A 17,624-nucleotide genomic window follows, 5' to 3' on the forward strand; every position below is an offset into this window, starting at 1 on the left:
AATAATACATCTAGGGATATTGATAATTATGGGGTTCATAGTTACAGATATTTTTGTCTCAGCATTTTGGAGATGACATCAAATAAAAATTAATAATCTACTTTCACAGTTTCTTGGGGGGTTATTCTCCATTTGTACCATCTGCCCACTGAGTGTTCTCTATGACATCACCTACAGCCCCAGAAGTTCCTGCTTGGCAAAGTTGAACCATCAATTCGCACAGCAGAGTCTGTGATTCCTTGTTCCTTGTAGGTATTCTGCATGTTCTTGAATGCTTGTTTCTTATTCTCTTCTATTGCCATCATCAATGTGACCTAACATGATCTTATATTTACTAATGTATGCTGAACAATTGTATTAATATCTAAGGCATTTACTTTCAATATTGGGGGTGTTCCAGGAAGTCTTTTTTCTAAGGCTCATGTCCTTGGGTCTTTCTAAAAGTCAATAAATAGATAAACTCTAACTAAAAAATAAATGATGTTATCACTATTAATACATAAACATTAAAATAAATAAACAATATTTAAAACTCTCAGCCCATAGGTATAAGGACTTAGATTAAATAGATCAATTTGCTGGAAGACACAAAATACCAAAATGCATTGTATACTTGGTGATCCTTGTACTGGGAAGAAATTATTGGTTTCAGCATTGGACTCTCACCAACCCATGGGTTTTTTAGAGTAGGACACTGCTGTTTTCTTCTGGAACCATGACATGGTATCAATCATACGTAAAAAGAAAAAAAAATAACAGAAATAGGAAATGGTTCTCTCAGAAAAAAAAAAAATTACAAGCACATTGTGATAGTGCACAGAATATCCAAAATGTGGCCTCTGTATATGGGGCATCTAAAGAAAGCATGAACTTGTATACCTTCTGGGAGAAATATAAATGTTGCAACCCTCCAGCGAATTGGGCTTTATTATTTGAAAGTAAAAAAAAATAGCCATTGATAAACCAATAATTCTTGCAGGACTGAACATTGAATGTACATTTGAAAGCATATAAAATAGATTCCCAGAGCTATTCAATACAGAAAAATTGTTAAAAAATGAAATTCAGAAATAGCCCAAATGTCCATCATTTGTTAGATTATTTAATATGTGGAGTATTTTCCAGGTTGTTTCATTGAGTGAAAAATAAGGGGCAGACAGGATATACAGGAACACTCTCTTTTGGGTAACAAAGAAATTTACATAATAACATATTATTGTTATTGTCTCCTACCAGAACAAGAAACAGTAAGAATATATACTAGAAACAATTAAATAAGTTGTTCATGAAGGCCAATGTTTAAAGATCAGTGGGGATGGAATATAGGTGAGTCTTCACTGTATTTTAGCATGGGTTTATATTTGAGCCACATAAATGAAAACCATGTTCAAAACATAGAGTTAAATTAAAGGACAAATATCAAGTCCAACACACAGTTAAGAGTCTGACAACCCAAGCATTAACCGTACTATTCTGTGACTAATTAATTTCTTAAGCTTGCATGATTTCCAGGATCTTTTCTTCAATGTGTACAAAATGTTTACCTAAAGTAGCAATGCTTGCTGTGATGTAACATTTACTGACCAGTAATTGGCAATAAAGAATCACAGGATTCATATGCAATGTTTAGTGTCAGCACAGCAAGGGACAACATGGGTTTTATGCTTTCTCCATTAGACTGGAGTTTACAAGGGCAGGGGCCACTTCTTATCTAGTGTGAGCAGCCTGGTGAATACACAGATATGACTATTAATATACACTGAAGAATTCTTTGAAAATTTAATGCCAAGAACACAGAGAGGACTTGACAGTTACTTTCAGGTCCAGGTTTCAGAAGATTGGTTATACACACTCCAGGGAAAATGACCAGTCCTAGACCCTGTGTGAGTATGTATTTTAATATTGTGGTAGTTTATCATGAGCCTAGGCAGAAAAAGGTGGGGTCCTGCAGGTTACTAAGTCATGGAATAGAATTATTGTCATTTATTAAAGAAAGCTCCCAAGAAACTTCTCAATTTATCCTGTGAGGACAGAGATGGTGTACTTCCTTACTCTCATCAAGCTGCTATAATAATCTATGGTAGACTGGGTGGTTTATAAGCAACAGACACTCATTTTTCACAGTGTGTAAGATCAAGGCACACGGCAATTCAATGTTTGGAAAGGACATTTCTAATGGGTAGAAGCTTCTGGCTGTGTCATCATGTGGTGGAAGAAGCCAGATAGACTGTAGCACTGTTCATTAGAGCATTAATTCCACTGATGAAGACTTCAGCGTCAGGACCTCAACACCTCCCCAATGACTCACCATCTAATACCATCACCTTAATGGAGAGGAGTTCAACAAAGGTACCCAAGGGGACACAAACCTTCAAATTAGAGCTATCTATGAAAAAGTAGGTTCTCAATAGTCAATAAACCTGTTGGAAACTTGATCTTGGACATCTGAGCTTTCAGAAGTCAACAAATAATTTTGTTTTACTTGTAAGGTGTATGTTTCTAGTATTTCCTTAGAGCAGTCTAAACAGATTAAAATATATTTAAAGTGATAATTCTGTCTTTTCAATTTTTCCTTCAATATAAACACTTCCCTGAATTTTACACAGGTTATCAACTCTCTGGGCATCCCGCCATGTATTGTGCCTATGTACATGCACATACAACAGCAAGGAGCTTGGGACTTTTTACCAAGCCCAATCCTCATATTCTGTATTTCTACATGTTAAATTTGGGGACCACCAACTTGGCCCCATCCCTGCAAGGCAGGTGCAGGCCTCCTGTGGTGTAACAATCTAAACTACCTCTTTAAGATAGGAATGAAGCCTCATTCTACCCTGCACTCTGGACTCTGCTCTCACCTCCTCGGGGGCCCTGCCTGTATCTTGGTTAGAGCCAGGCCTCCCATTGAACTTCTACATCATTTTCCTCCTCTATGACCTGATCATTATGAGCCAACACTTTACCATGCTCATCTGTGCATTTTTTCCTCTATTCCCACAGAAACAATGAAGCTGCCATTTGCTAGCTGTGTGGCCTTAAGCAAGTTAATTCAACACAGCTGAGTATTCCTGTCCTGCAACATGGGCATAAACATGGCTTCAACTCATGGAGTTCTTATTGCCATTGAAGAGGTCAGGGATAAAATTCTCAAAAACAATAGTCTAGAACATGGTCATCAATTGCTCCTGATGTCATTAAGTGTCACCATTACCAGCTGTCAATCCCACTTCACAATGGGAAATATGAATCCTTGAAAAGTAAAAAATAAAATGAATAAAATAATTAAGTTCATGTGGCCAGTGGGCCCAGGTCTGCTCTGACTCTAGATTCTCTACGCCCAACCAGAGCTCAGGGCAAAATGAATACAAAGATGCCACATGAGGAGAGGACTAATGTAAAGCAGATAAAGGCAGTTTCATGAATAGACATAAGGGAACGAATTGAGGGAAGGAGCCATTTGTGAATGAACATACTAATATAATAATTACAATGACCTAAATTAAATGACATTTTTGGTACCAGTGACTAAAATTCAGCATGCTTCACCATTGAGAAACATCCCCATCACCAGTCCTATTTTTGTATTTTTTTGAAACAGGGTTTTGCTAAGTTGTTTAAGGCTTTGCAAAAAGAGCTAAAACTGGGTGCCCACAATGCAAAAATTCAAAGGCATGTTATGGCCCCTAGCTTATGGAGCACTCAATAGGCACTAAGTGCCAACTATCTATGACTTCATTTAATTCTCACTATAGTATTGGGAAGCAAGTGGCATTAGCCCCATCTTAAAGATAAATAAATAGCAGAGAAACTAAAGATCAATTCAAGCTGAGAAAGGTGGCACATGTCTGCCATCCCAGCACATTGGGATGATTGAAAAAAGATTGTGAGTTCAAAGCCAACCTCAGAAAAATTGAGGTGCTAAGCAACTCAGTGAGACACCGTCTATAAATAAAAATACAAAATAGGACTGGGGATATGACTCAGGGGTTATGTGCCCCTGAGTTCAATCCCAAGTACCAAAAAAAAAAAAGAAACTAGTCAAGCCTCTATAAATATATAAAAGCCAGAATACAAATGTATGATATGTACTCAAGACCTTGGTCCATTAACATTTATTTTATACTAGTCATAAAATCTAGGAACCTCCTGCAAGCTTCATAGATTTAATGCTTGAGAGTACTCCCCAGAAATTTTTGTTTCACTGACTGGAGCTAAAGTTCAGGTATCAGGGTAATTGACTCAAATGCTCATAATTAGGGATGCAATCACTTTTCTATTAAAAATCATGGAAACTTAGACAAAGAGAGTGAATTCACCTGCTCAATGTTGTGCATCAAGTCCACAGGAAAACTAGGTGTGTGTCTGTACTTCTGTAACTCTCCAACGAGCTCTCTGTGTCTCCAAACAAAAGAAGACTCCATGAAACTGGGAGGACACAAGCCAAACCCTCTGCCACAACTCACCCCACAATACTCCCAGGGAATAAGTGTATATAGAGGAGAAAATTCCAGGTGATATCTTGGTGATCAATGGACAATGCCATGCAAGGAAATAGGGCACAACCCACTTCAGCAAAGGTAGAGGAGTGGCTGGGCCAGGATGGTGGCTGGCCTAGAGGATAAACTTTTCCATGGCACATGAAGCCTGGGGCTTCCTCCTCCCCATATGAGCCTTGCCTTATCACACATATGCTTGTTCAACTATTTATTCCCTTCTCCTATTTTATATTTCTCTTGCACATGGATTTGGAGGTCTCATGCTTTGTCATTTCTTATAATTTTTTTTGCAGCTTTCAAACTACTTTAAATTCAACCATGTGGAAAATTACATGAAGATGTTACAGTTTCTTTTTTATTCTATTACCATTTAATTCAAGTTTCCAAATCTCTCTTAAAATACCCTTTTTTAAATTTTTTTGATACTTTATTAACTCTTCACACATTGACAATGGTTGAAATAAAGCAGTATCTTCTGACTCCAACACTGGAATTTCAGTGACTCACTTGAAAAGATTGTACTTTCTTTTGATTCTACATCACAAGTCTCCATTTTATTTTTTATGCTTTATATAACTTTATATATATAGTACAGACAAGACTAAGCTAATATTACATGGTTTGCCTCAGAGAAAGGGCAGGCCTCCCCTCTACCTCCATTAGTGAATATGAGGGCTCATCACAGGTTCCTTAGGGTTGCCTTTAAGCATGGGCTCTGACTCAGCTCCATGTTCAATCTTCCTGTGATCTCCTCAGCCTGTAGCCTTCAGTTCTTGTTCTTGTTCTTCTTGTTCCTCCTCCTCCTCCTCCTCCTCCTCCTCTTCCTCCTACTCCTCCTCCTCCTCCTCCTCCTCCTCCTTCTTCTTCTTCTTCTTCTTCTTCTTCTTCTTTTGAAATTTCAGATTGATTTTAATATTTTACACAGAGCCTGAATCACAGAAAATCCAGTTTAGAAATGGTGGCATGCTGAAACAACACTACCCAGTATCCAGGTTCTTCATGTGAGGAAAAGCTAGGGAAGAGGAGCCTATCACACATGATAGAGAGAGAACCCTCAGAGCCATGGTGTAACCATGGGAGGTGCAGAAATCCCTCACCCCAAAAGTTGAGGCATTGTAAATTGTTTAATTGGACTGGAGTAATTTGATCCTATGATCAGAGTAATAGCAATTTTGTTTGGACATGATTCCAATCGAGATGCCTTTCCAAATATTGCCAGAAAAAAATTGGAGAACAGCTCTCCCAGGATTGCTGTTATCCACCAAAGAAAAAGTAAAATTCAGAGACAGCTTACCTGTGACACTGGGAAAGCCACAGTTCTGTGTTTTCCAAGGATATTTTTGTCATATTTCTCTAGACAATAATATTATAGACCTGCAGAGACAGAACTTAAAGATATCTTTCCTTAAAACGTGCAACTCTTTAGGCTATTAACTGCACCACATTATCCTTTGCCTCATCATCTGGATAAGTGCCTCTGCATTCTTTGATTCAGAAGTAGGGTGCAGTTGGGTCATGAAAAGGCTGTGGAAGGAGGAAATTTTAGCATACTAGTGAGGTTTCTTATAGATGCAGAAGAGAGATTTCAGCTCCAACAGTTTAACTCAGTCCAGAAAACTGTGTCTGTATGGTTCACTGAGGATATTTTGTTCTAACAACATTTGCTTCTTTAATTTATATCCTCTAAAATGAGTCATTTTTTTAATAGGGAAAAATGATTAATTGTAGTTTTCCATTTGTTCAAACTTTAATGAATTCTAGTGATACAACTTAAATATGGAATGTCATCTAGAGATTTTAAAAAATATTTATTTGTATACATATTATAAAAGAAGACATGAGTTTTACCTTGATATTTTATAAACCTTTATTTTATTTTATTTTTATGTGGTTCTGAGGATAAAACTCAGGACCTCACACATGCTAGGCAAGTGATCCACCGCTGAGCCATATCCCCATTTGTAACTTAGCATTTTTTATTTATAAACTTGCTTTTGTAATATTATAAAATAAAATAGAACTACTATTGATATGAATTCTATAATTTGAGTAATTATAAGTTTTTTTTAAATTTTAGAAGGAAATGATATTCTATGTTAAAAACTTCATTTCATAGAGGGCAATATCACAATGCCATAAATTACTTATATTTATCATAAAATCTTTGGATCCAATTTAACTCAAAAGATTAAAAATTTCCACACCCTGTACTCTTTAAGTTAGGAAATGACAAATGAGAGGATCATGATAAAAGGGTTTGGAAGCACACTGAATATTTTTGAAAATCAATGAATGTACTAGTAATTTCCCATTCCTGGATTAAAAATACACAGGAATATAATTTCCAAGTTTAGAGGAGAAATATTTGTGTTCATTCGTTCTTTATGTATTAGTTTCATGTGTGTATATATATGTGACTGTATATATACATATATGCCCTTTCCCATTTCTGCCACAACCGAAATGTCTGATTCTAATTTTTCTTAAAGGAACATTTAGGTCAGTGGATCTCATCCTATCCTGATCACTATACTTAAATTTCTGATGTTTTCACAAACTCAGCTGTTCTTTAGTTCTTTTTTCACTTGTTTGTTTGTTTGTTTTTTGTCTTTAGCATGAACAAATAATTGTGAACCTATCTCATTCTTTGGTCACTGAAACACAAAGAACAAGATGACACAGAAAAGCCAAAGTTGTGGGGAAGAAAAGCAGGACTTGAATTTTACATAACTACCTCAATCAGAGGGACAGACTGCCCTCTAGGACTTCTTGGGTTTCCCAGTAATGACAGCTTGATATCTGTGAAGAAGCTCCTCTCTGGCTTCCTATTTCTTTACTTTAAAATTAAACAGATCTTAACTTTATGAAACATAAATTTATTGATCATCAACAATGTGAAAACTCTAAGGCTGGACTCTGGGATGAGGAGTTCTTTAAGCCACTTTGAATTTTCTAGCTTTAATAGTAATTGCTCTCTAATTTAGAAACTGTATGATTACCAAGAGTTTCTAAAAATATATTCTATAATTAGAAAGAGGCATATAACTCATATAAGCATATATTACATTTTTTTAAGAGAGAGTGAGAGAGGGGAGAGAGAGAGAAAGAGAAAGAGAGAGAGAGAGAGAGAGAGAGAGAGAGAGAGAGAGAGAGAGAGAGTTTTTTTAATATTTCTTTTTTAGTTCTCGGCGGACACAACATCCTTGTTGGTATGTGGTGCTGAGAATCGAACCTGGGCCACACGCATGCCAGGCGAGTGTGCTACCGCTTGAGCCACATCCCCAGCCCCCATATATTACATTAATTCATCTGAATAAATGAAGCACATGAGATCACAAAACAAAAATATAGACCTAAAACTCCTCACACAGCTATAAAAATGCTACAATTACAAAACAAAATAACTGTCTTTTAGGTCCAAAGCATGTGTTTTCAAAGTCCTGTAGTTAATAAATATATATACCTTCTTTATTCCAAATTTATTGCTGTGCATGCATTATCATAATTTGTTTGAAGGATCATGTGTTGATATAGTATTTAATTTCAAAAAATTCTCTTAAAAGAACTAAGAAATTTTCTTGTAACATCCATCACTAATACATCAGTACCATAGTTATATGGCAAATTTTGAGCCTATAGGAGAAGTTTAATTAAAATTTAAAAATTCTGTGTCACTGAAAAGGTAGGAGATATATTATATTATAGCTGACCTTATTGTCTAGGAAATAGAAATCTGTCAAAGAAAATATATCCAGGTATTTGGTCATTTTTGCGGTACTGATCTGTGTATAATAAGTAAAATTTAATTATATTTGCAGATTTATGGAACTGTGCTTCAGAATAAATGTGCCTGGAGAAATAATATTAGTGTATTTAACTTCTAAATCTATGTATAGAAAATTTATATAATATCATAAAATTTATGTGATTTGTGTAGAAATGCTATTCACTGTATAGTATTTTGAGGAGATTCATGGATTTGGTATTTTTGCTTCAAATATGTTTTGTCAAAAATAAACAGAACTTGGTTATAAAGCTTTTTGTTTTATATCATATCATCAATTTATGGTGACAAAATTATTCTCTTTCAAGCACAACTATATATAAAAAAATAGTGATTCTTTTTCAAGTTGCCATGTTATCTTCCAAAATTCTTATCCTTTGTGAAAAACAATGAAATTTTGTAGTGCAGAATTACATCCTAATGAAGCCTATTTTATTTCCTCAAATTTTACTCATGGATCTAAATTCATATTAAAATGTATTGAACATTTTTGATTGTGTATTATAAGCCCATAAACTAAGCTAACCATTTTATTTAGAGATCTGGATCTTCAAATATACAAGTCTGGGGCTGGGCATGTGGCTCAAGTGGTAGCACGCCCGCCTGGCATGTGTGTGGCCCAGGTTGGATCCTCAGCACCACATACAAAGATGTTACGTCTGCCAATAACTAAAAAATAAATATTAAAAATTCTCTCTCTTTCCTCTCTCTCTCTCTCTCTCTCTCTCTCTCTCTCTCTCTCTTTTTTTCTCTCTCCTCTCTCTTTAAAAAAATATATACAAGTCTATTTTACTGACAATGAATTAAAGTAACAGTAAAAGAGAAGCATAAAATGAGATAAACATCCACAATGAAAAGAGGAGGTAATATCCAGTGACAAAAGACTTCCAAGAACTTCTGGAAAACAGAAAGTCTGGAAGTAGATGAAGGATGCATTTGAGTTCTAATTAGGGCTTCCCAGGAGGTGGATTAAGACCATGACTAGGCATCTTGGAAGTCCATAAGTTAGTGTGCTCCAGATAAGCACAATGGAAATAAAGGGAAGAAAGCACATTTGGGCACCCAGAATCTGGGGTTGCAGTCTAATCTCAAAGGAGGCTTCTGCTTACTCAAAGTGAAATTATGGATCTGTATTGCACTCTTATATATTTCCTACTTGAGACATGGAGTGTGGTTTACATGAGTCTCAAACAATCTTGAGTTTAGGAAGCCTTAAATGGTAATAGCCAGAAAAACAATATTCTACTAATGAAAATATTTTGAAAAGACCACTTTCAGCAATTGTCTGGGAAATGCATCCTTCAGTCCTAATGGAGCCATAAAGCAGAATTCCCTATAGTGACACCACAAAAATCTCATTTTTCAGTCTAAGTTCTTTACTTAGTTTATGGTACTTGTGAGACTCTATTCCTTAAGAAAACATAAGAATAGAAAACAGTGCAATTAATTACAGTTTTGACAGTTGTGTAGACTGAATGTCAAATTAATAGTCATCTTGTGTCTCTTCTGTTGTTCATTTTAGATCTACTAAGCATACTTATTTTGGTCTCTTCAAATTAATAGTCATCTTGTGTCTCTTCTGCTGTTCATTTTAGATCCACTAAACATACTTCTTTTGGTCTCTATACTCATCCCCAAATCATTTGAGGCTCCTTAGTATAATTTTCTCAAGACAGAACTCCTGCACTGATACTTTTACAATTCCTGTATGGAAAGTGAATACTAAAAAGTAGAGAATTGGATCATCTGTTTTCAAATTGAATCATCTGATTTTTATCTACAAATATACAATAGACTTTTATATTTGGATACAGTGGATACTATCATCATAGACCAACAGTAATATTTTCATTTTTGTTAAGTGTGGTCTGATTCAATTTTAGGCATGATGTATTGACACTTTATTAGTGGTACTTGCTTAGCATTGCAACATGGAATCAATGTCCTTCTGGTGAGGATAGTGAATTGACCTAGCTAGGATTGTAATTTCTCCTCTTGCTTTCTGTTTTCTTAGTACATAGAATTTAGAGTCCTCAAGTGCAGTTTAAATTTTAGTTTGAATTTTGTTAGACATCCTGTTGGAAAAGTGTCCTCTTAAATAATTAAGATTTCTAAAAGTGGAAGATGCAGAGGCAAGGTGTAAGAAAATATAATTGCCAAGAGCATTAGTAGGAGTGATGGTGAGTTAAGACTCTTAAAATTTGACACTCTGTTTCCTGGATCTATTTAGTGTGTCTCTTCGTAGCAAAAACTGATATAATGATGTGAAATTTAAGAAGTATTAGCAACATCATCACCTGTTCCAGAATTCTACCAGGCCAGCAGCTTTTTGTTTCTTTTTTAGATGATAATACAGTGGATCTCATGGTCATAGACCAACAGTAATATCATTATTTTTGTTAAGTGTAGTCTGATTCAATTTTAGGCATGATGTATTGACACTTTATTAGTGTTACTTGCTTAGCATTTATTGTCTGTAAAAGCAAAATTTAAAAAAAAGTTTGGGTCTTTCTGGTTAAAATTATTGCTGGGTTAAAACTTGTTAATTTCTTATGAGATAATGATGAAAAGAATGATGCTGTAACAAGAACCTAGAGATAGACCTCTCCTCCTAGCTGGCTAGATATTTGGAAGAAGCATTTGATAGATAAAATACAGTGACTGGAAAACACTATGGTACTCAGTCCTCATTCATCCTGTGCACCATCAGAGGCTGGATAAAAAAAAAAAAACTGGCCAAGTCAAGTTGTCAACTTGGTTTTCTTGTACAATATCAATGATGTATGTGCTTTGGTATGTGATAGCATGAAATCTTATGATATTTAAACTGCATTGTCTCTCTCAGAGATCCATTCTTATTACTGTACCCCCAAATTTTATAGTCTTCATAAGTTTCTTCTAAACCATTGGCCAAGTCTTGATTTCTTCCTATTATTTTATGTACCTTGTTATGTACCTTCTTACCTGAGGTAACATCTTTTTCCACGTGAAATTAAGGGTGAAGTGTGCTGCCAAGTATTCTGCTCTTTAGAAAGAGTCTTTTTTTTATTTTTCAAGGGTAATCCTGAAAGATACTGTACAATGGTGTTATTTTATTTCACTTTACTTCTAAATGAAGATAACTCATATTTATTTCTAGTAATATTTTGATAGAGGTTGGCCAATTTCCTCTTCTATCTGATTCACAAAAGGGACCTTTTCCCAAAGAAGGAAATGAATAGGTGTTGTATCACACCTTTGCTCTGAAGTTGATTGGGGTTTTCTGAAAAAGAGTGTAACTTAAGTGACTATTTTCTTGGTTAGTTATTTGCTTAGTTATTGGTCACTCTGTGACCTCAGGTGAAATGCCAAGGAAGATAGAGAGTAAAATAAGTAGAATTTATCAATTGATTATACTTTTGTAACCGAAGTAAAGTTTGTGAAGTACTATATGACTTCCATATCTCTCTGCCTTCCATTTAAAATCAAAACATAAAATTCATCTTTATTTTTTATGTATCACCAATAAGCTTCTAAAAATAAAATTTACACCTATTATTTTTCTAATCCTGTTAATGATTTCTCTATTTTCTTGAGTATATGAATTTTTTATAACTGATACTAAGTTGATAATCTGTGTCATTTCCTGGTTTACAAACACTTATTGATTTTTGTCTCTTTTTAGTTATATTTGGCCTCCAGTGTCTAAGGGAAGTCTGCTCCATAGTCAGACTTCCAGTCTGCTCCTCCCAGCCTTGCTTCAGCCTCTCAGCTTCTCAGGCCCTCATGCAGTTGGTTGTTTTACTGTCTACTTTTCAGGATTAAAAATAAAAATCAAAACTTAGAAAAGATACTTTAGGGCTGGGGATATGGCTCAAGTAGTAGTGTGCTTGCCTAGCATGCATGAAGCACTGAGTTCCATTCTCAGCACCATGTAAAATAAATAAATAAATAAAGATATTGTGTCCACCTAAATTGAAAAAAAAGGAATTTTTTTAAAAGATACTTTAAAAAGCAAAATGTAGAGGGAGAAAGTAGCAACATTTTTTTTTGGTAATTAGGTTTTTTAAAAATTTTTTAACATTTTTTTTTAATGTGGGCCACCCACTAACACTTCATCAAAATAACAGTTTCTTTGCTGAGTTCAGGTGACCAAGGAATAGCCACACCCTTGGAACAAAACAACACACACACACACACACACACACACACACACACACACACACAAACACACAAATAAAAAACAGAATTATTTTTAACCTAACTTTTTATATGATGTCTCAGATCCCCTTAACTTTGTGCATTAGCTTCTTTGTTCAGTTGAATTGTAACTGTTTTTGTAGTTGGAAAGAGTGTGACTATTAAACTTGAGACCTTTTATTCTGGGCATCTTGGTAGTTTCTAGTGAGGTTAAGTGGGTGAGAGGGTGAAGAGAAAGTGGGGGATTCTTTCCTATAGCAACATGAAATTTCCTCCACAGTCTGCTCTCAGGTGCCAGACCAAGTATTTCTTACAGTGGTATACTTTGGTTATTTTTACTTCTCCTTTACCCATAAGTTTTAACAGTGTTTTATCAAAATGCACTTATTAAGAACCATTTTTAAAAGAAAGTTATAGTTCGCCTAACCAGTCTGCACTTATTGCTTATGGTTTCACTCACCTGCTATGCCTGTTTTCAGTGTATGAATAACAGATATATTGTTTTCCATATTTTTTCCATTTTCCTACTTGTATAAACTGAAAAGAAAATTAGGTCTGGAAATATTTTATTTCTATTTAATGCTAAAATCAAGAAAATAAAATTTAAATATGCTAAATATATCTCCATATTTTCTCAAGTAGCTATGCTTAAAACAAAGAAAATATCCTGAAATGAAAAACAATGGTCAGCTTCAAGAAAGCAAGAATAAAACCCAAGTATTTATCCTTAATGATGGATTATAGATGATAAATACAGAGTAACCTCAAGATTTAAAGGAAAAATAGTATTCAACCTGGTATTCTAAAATGAAGCAGATTGTCCATCAATGATAAATAAAAATAGATTTCCATAAATAATAAAAACCTAAAAAGCTATTTTCCATGCTTCATTTCAAAGAGAGTTACTAAATATAGAAGAAGAATTTTTTAAAAAAGGGAGCAGAGTTTTTGGACAGAAACAGTGGTTTTAACTGCAGAGCTCAAGAAAATTATGCTGATTCTGCAGTAGACCTTGAAAACAGTTTTGTTAGCATACCTCAGTCCTACCTTTAAAATTATGGTTTAATAGAATTATTAGCTGGTGAATAGTCAAGTGATTGAATGTAGCAAAAGTTAGAAGATTCTAGTAATCTATTTTTCTCACCACAAAAAAAATGAATATTAGAAAATACAGGAAAAACAAAGTGATGAAAACAGAAAGTTAAAACGCACTAAACACAAATAATGGAAAGCCAAGTTCTGTTTATGAAATACAATAAAATGTGCACTTTTTGTAAAATTTAATGGGATTGAAGAAAGTAGTATTGATTGTTCTTGATGGTAAGAACATCCCTCCATGTGCAGCATTCATGTCCTGATATTGGGTGTCAGAAAGGCTAATAAATTAGAGAAAAAAAATCATTCTTACTTCTGGTGTGTGTTTTGTGATGAAAACTATCTTAAAGTCAAAATCGTAAAAATGCTTAAGGGTTTTTAACCTTCATAAATTTTCTGTTGACAAAGAATGCAACACATAATTATTTTTAAAAGAGAATAACTAACTGAGGAAGCATGAACACAGGGACTTGTAACTATTAAAAAATAGAGTGGGGTGTGGTGGCCTGTACAGATGCTGATACTCAGAAATAATAAAGTGTCCAATGTAGATTAAGCAAGAAATCACAGAACACATATCATAAATGATAATCAATGAAATGCTAAATCCTTTTAATATTTGATTCATTAGGCCTGAAGAAAAAGAAGTGGCCCCATAAGTTAAATTGGCTTTCCTCCCTTTCTCATTGCAATTAGAAAAAATAATGGGAACACATAAAACATTGTGAAGGGTCTTCTATGAATATATTTCAAGATTATGATCAATATAATCAGACAACTAGTAGTAGGTATGGCTAAATTTAGTTTCCTTTTAAAACATTACATACTTGCAGATAGAGTATAGGCTGCTGATTTGGGTGCAAATTTTGAAAACTACTGTTTAATATGGCACTGGGGATTTAACTTGGGGTGCTTTATCGCTCATATATATACCGAATTCTCTGATATTTATTTTGAGACCTGGTCTCACTTAGTTACCAAGGCAGCTTTGAAGTTGTGATCCTTCTGCCTCAGCCTCTATGATATTTGGGATTACAGGAATGTACCACCACATCAGGCTTGGACACTACTTTTTTTTACATGCATCTAATAATCAAAATTATTTTAAATATTTCTGCCTTTTCTTTGATATAAAATATTCAATAGTATCTTACCAAATTGGTTTTCACCCTAATATTCTTTTCTTGAAAAGGCCAATATTTATGTTGAGTAGTTATATTTTTTTATTACCATAACAAGATTTACTCATTAGATTCTATCCTGAGTTAGCACATCAATTTTATCCATGTTTTAGAAAAACAAATTGCTATAAATTTTTCTGGTCATGGTTTTAATAGAAGTACCTTCCTCTTAGTCATAATAAAAAAATGATAGGAGAAAATTTAGTAAAGTCAAAAGCTAAGATCCAACAGTTTGCCAGTTCTTGTTTCAACCAGATGTTTATGATTTGATTGTTTCTCTTTTAAATTTCTTCTTCTGGTTACTCTGATGTCCTTTTCTATGATATTTAATAGTCAGCTTCATTTAAAAGCACAAGTTTATGTGAAAACTGGATACTCAAGGAAATAAATATCTGGAACAAATTCATAGTACTCAATATGTTTCTCATGATTATATACAGTTTCCTCCTAGCATTCTGGGATTACAATTCATAGAGCTTTTAATGACTTCCATTCCTCATTATATTTCACTATCAGCACATGCAGAAATAATTTATCAACAAATTTATATTAAATAAGTAGCAATTTAGAGGAAACCAGATATAATTTACACCTGTGAAATTAAAACAATATATGTGGAAATTTGCCAAAGAATACTTGGCATATTCAAAGAATAAAATGAAGAAGTTTACCAGAATTGTTGCTTTCCTTATGTGATAGGGCATAGTTTATTGTCATGTTTTTTCAAAAGACATTAGCATTTTCCTTATGAAAAAATAGTTGCTATTCTTTAACATAAATTTTACTTGTTTTTTAAAATTTTTACCCATTTATCTTGCACACTGAGAAGGTATTTGCTGGGGTCAGTGAGATACTGATCAATGAATTGTATTTTCAACTAATGTTGTAAAATGCATCTCTCACACAATTGCTTGTTTTCATTTTATATAATAGCATCATGCTCAATCAACATGAGAAGAGTTTGCTCATTAATTTTGGTATGAATAGTGGGTTAGGTACATTGAAAAGATGTTGAGAAAATTAGATCTATAATGGTGGAATCTCCCAATTCTTTGTTTTTATCTTTCCTATGATGCTTCTGCTCTTGATATTAGAATGTTAACTTTAATTTGCATTGTCCACACAGTTTCTTAAAACATAAGACACTTTGAATTGAGGAAATCACATATAGTAAGTTGATTTCATAAACTGATATAAAACTCAATGAAAGACTTTAGCATTATTAATTTACATTTTATCAAAATTCCATTATATCACAATGGTACATACAGTATTAAAATTTTATATAGCTAAATGTTTTTTAACAATGAATGATAGTCACCCTAAGCAAGTATGTAGTTCCAATTATTTATTTACAGAACTTCATTCATTCATAATATAAGAGTTGACAAAAACCACACATCAGAGTGTCTGTTTTTGAAAAACAAATTTGGAGAATTACTAACAATGCAGCATGCAATTCATATTTATTATTGGTGCATCATACCCACATCTTACTCACATAGTAAGATTGTTATAATATTCAATAAGTTGTAGCTAATATCATGAAATACCACATGCCATATTGTATAGATTATATAAATGCTCTTATTATTTCTTCATCCTTTTCACAAATATTTATCAGTCACTTACTATATGCTTATTTGAAATAAGTTCATTATAATTATTTCAGATATTTTTAAAAAACTGCAAGACCTCATTTGAAAAGAGCAGTATAGATTTCAGAAGTAACTACTGTTTCTCTAGTGAATAACGTGTATCGAAATCTGCTAAGCTCTTGGGGTATGCAAATATATTTGAGATGCATCAGAGAGAAAATATGAAAAAACAGTACTATTTATCATGGTATTTTAATAAAGTGAAATATCATACCAAAGTTTAAAAAAAATAACTTTTGGGAAAAAAATGCAAAAGGGTGAACGAGTATTTAAAATAAGGTAATAATAATTTTTACTATAATTAGTTGTTTCTGAGTCTCATTTAACTCTTTAATTTAATTATCTATCCATTGTGTTAAGAATTCCTATAGGTGTTAAACTATATAAGGTACATATATTGTGGTGTGAGGTGTTATTGGAAAATATTGGCATTCAGTGAATAATGGCATCAATTTTCTGTTTTGCAATATTAAATAACTATCTCAGATTTATTGCAAGGGATAGTTTTGTTTAAACGTAACAGTAGTTTTTCAATGTAGAAATTACTAAGAAAAATTTAGGTGTTCTCAAAAAGTCTGTAACAACCATATTTGATGAACTTTGTGTCATATGTATAAGAAAAGTTGCTTCCTTAACCCAAACCAGACATCATTGGAATAACCTTGTGTAGTATCAGCACATACAAATTCAGATGAGGACTGTTGCATCTTTTCTCCTTTTACTTCCCACCTACAACATGGCTTATTTTTTATAAGCAAATTTCTATGCTTGTTCAACCTCTCACACATCTCAGAATTCTCTAGGAGAGATCCCTGAATCTAGAAACAAACATATCTGAGATAGTGTATATATTAATATATTAAGAAGTTCAAGAAAATATTGATCTGGCCATGAGATGGTGCAGTAACTATATAGAAAGCTAAAAATTGAAATTGAAAGAAATATAATACTCCTGAGAATTACTATGAATTATGTAGTCTTTTGAAGCAGATATTTTAAGTAGGAAGCTCTTGAAACTGATGTCCACTGCATCTTTTATAGGAATATTTGCTCTGGTTTGAGGGCCACCTGATTTTAGCCAGTAAACTTTTGGCTTGATATAGCATAATCAGAAAGCCCAGCATTCTCTTTTTATACCTAGGCATGGTTTACTAAACATTCATTGAGTTTTTGCACAGACCTTTCCCTTATTTTAATATACCTAGCCCATTAGTCTTGTCACATTCAAATT

This window comes from Urocitellus parryii, unplaced genomic scaffold (genome assembly GCF_045843805.1).
Source record: "Urocitellus parryii isolate mUroPar1 unplaced genomic scaffold, mUroPar1.hap1 Scaffold_37, whole genome shotgun sequence".
NCBI classification, from domain to species: Eukaryota; Metazoa; Chordata; class Mammalia; order Rodentia; family Sciuridae; genus Urocitellus; species Urocitellus parryii.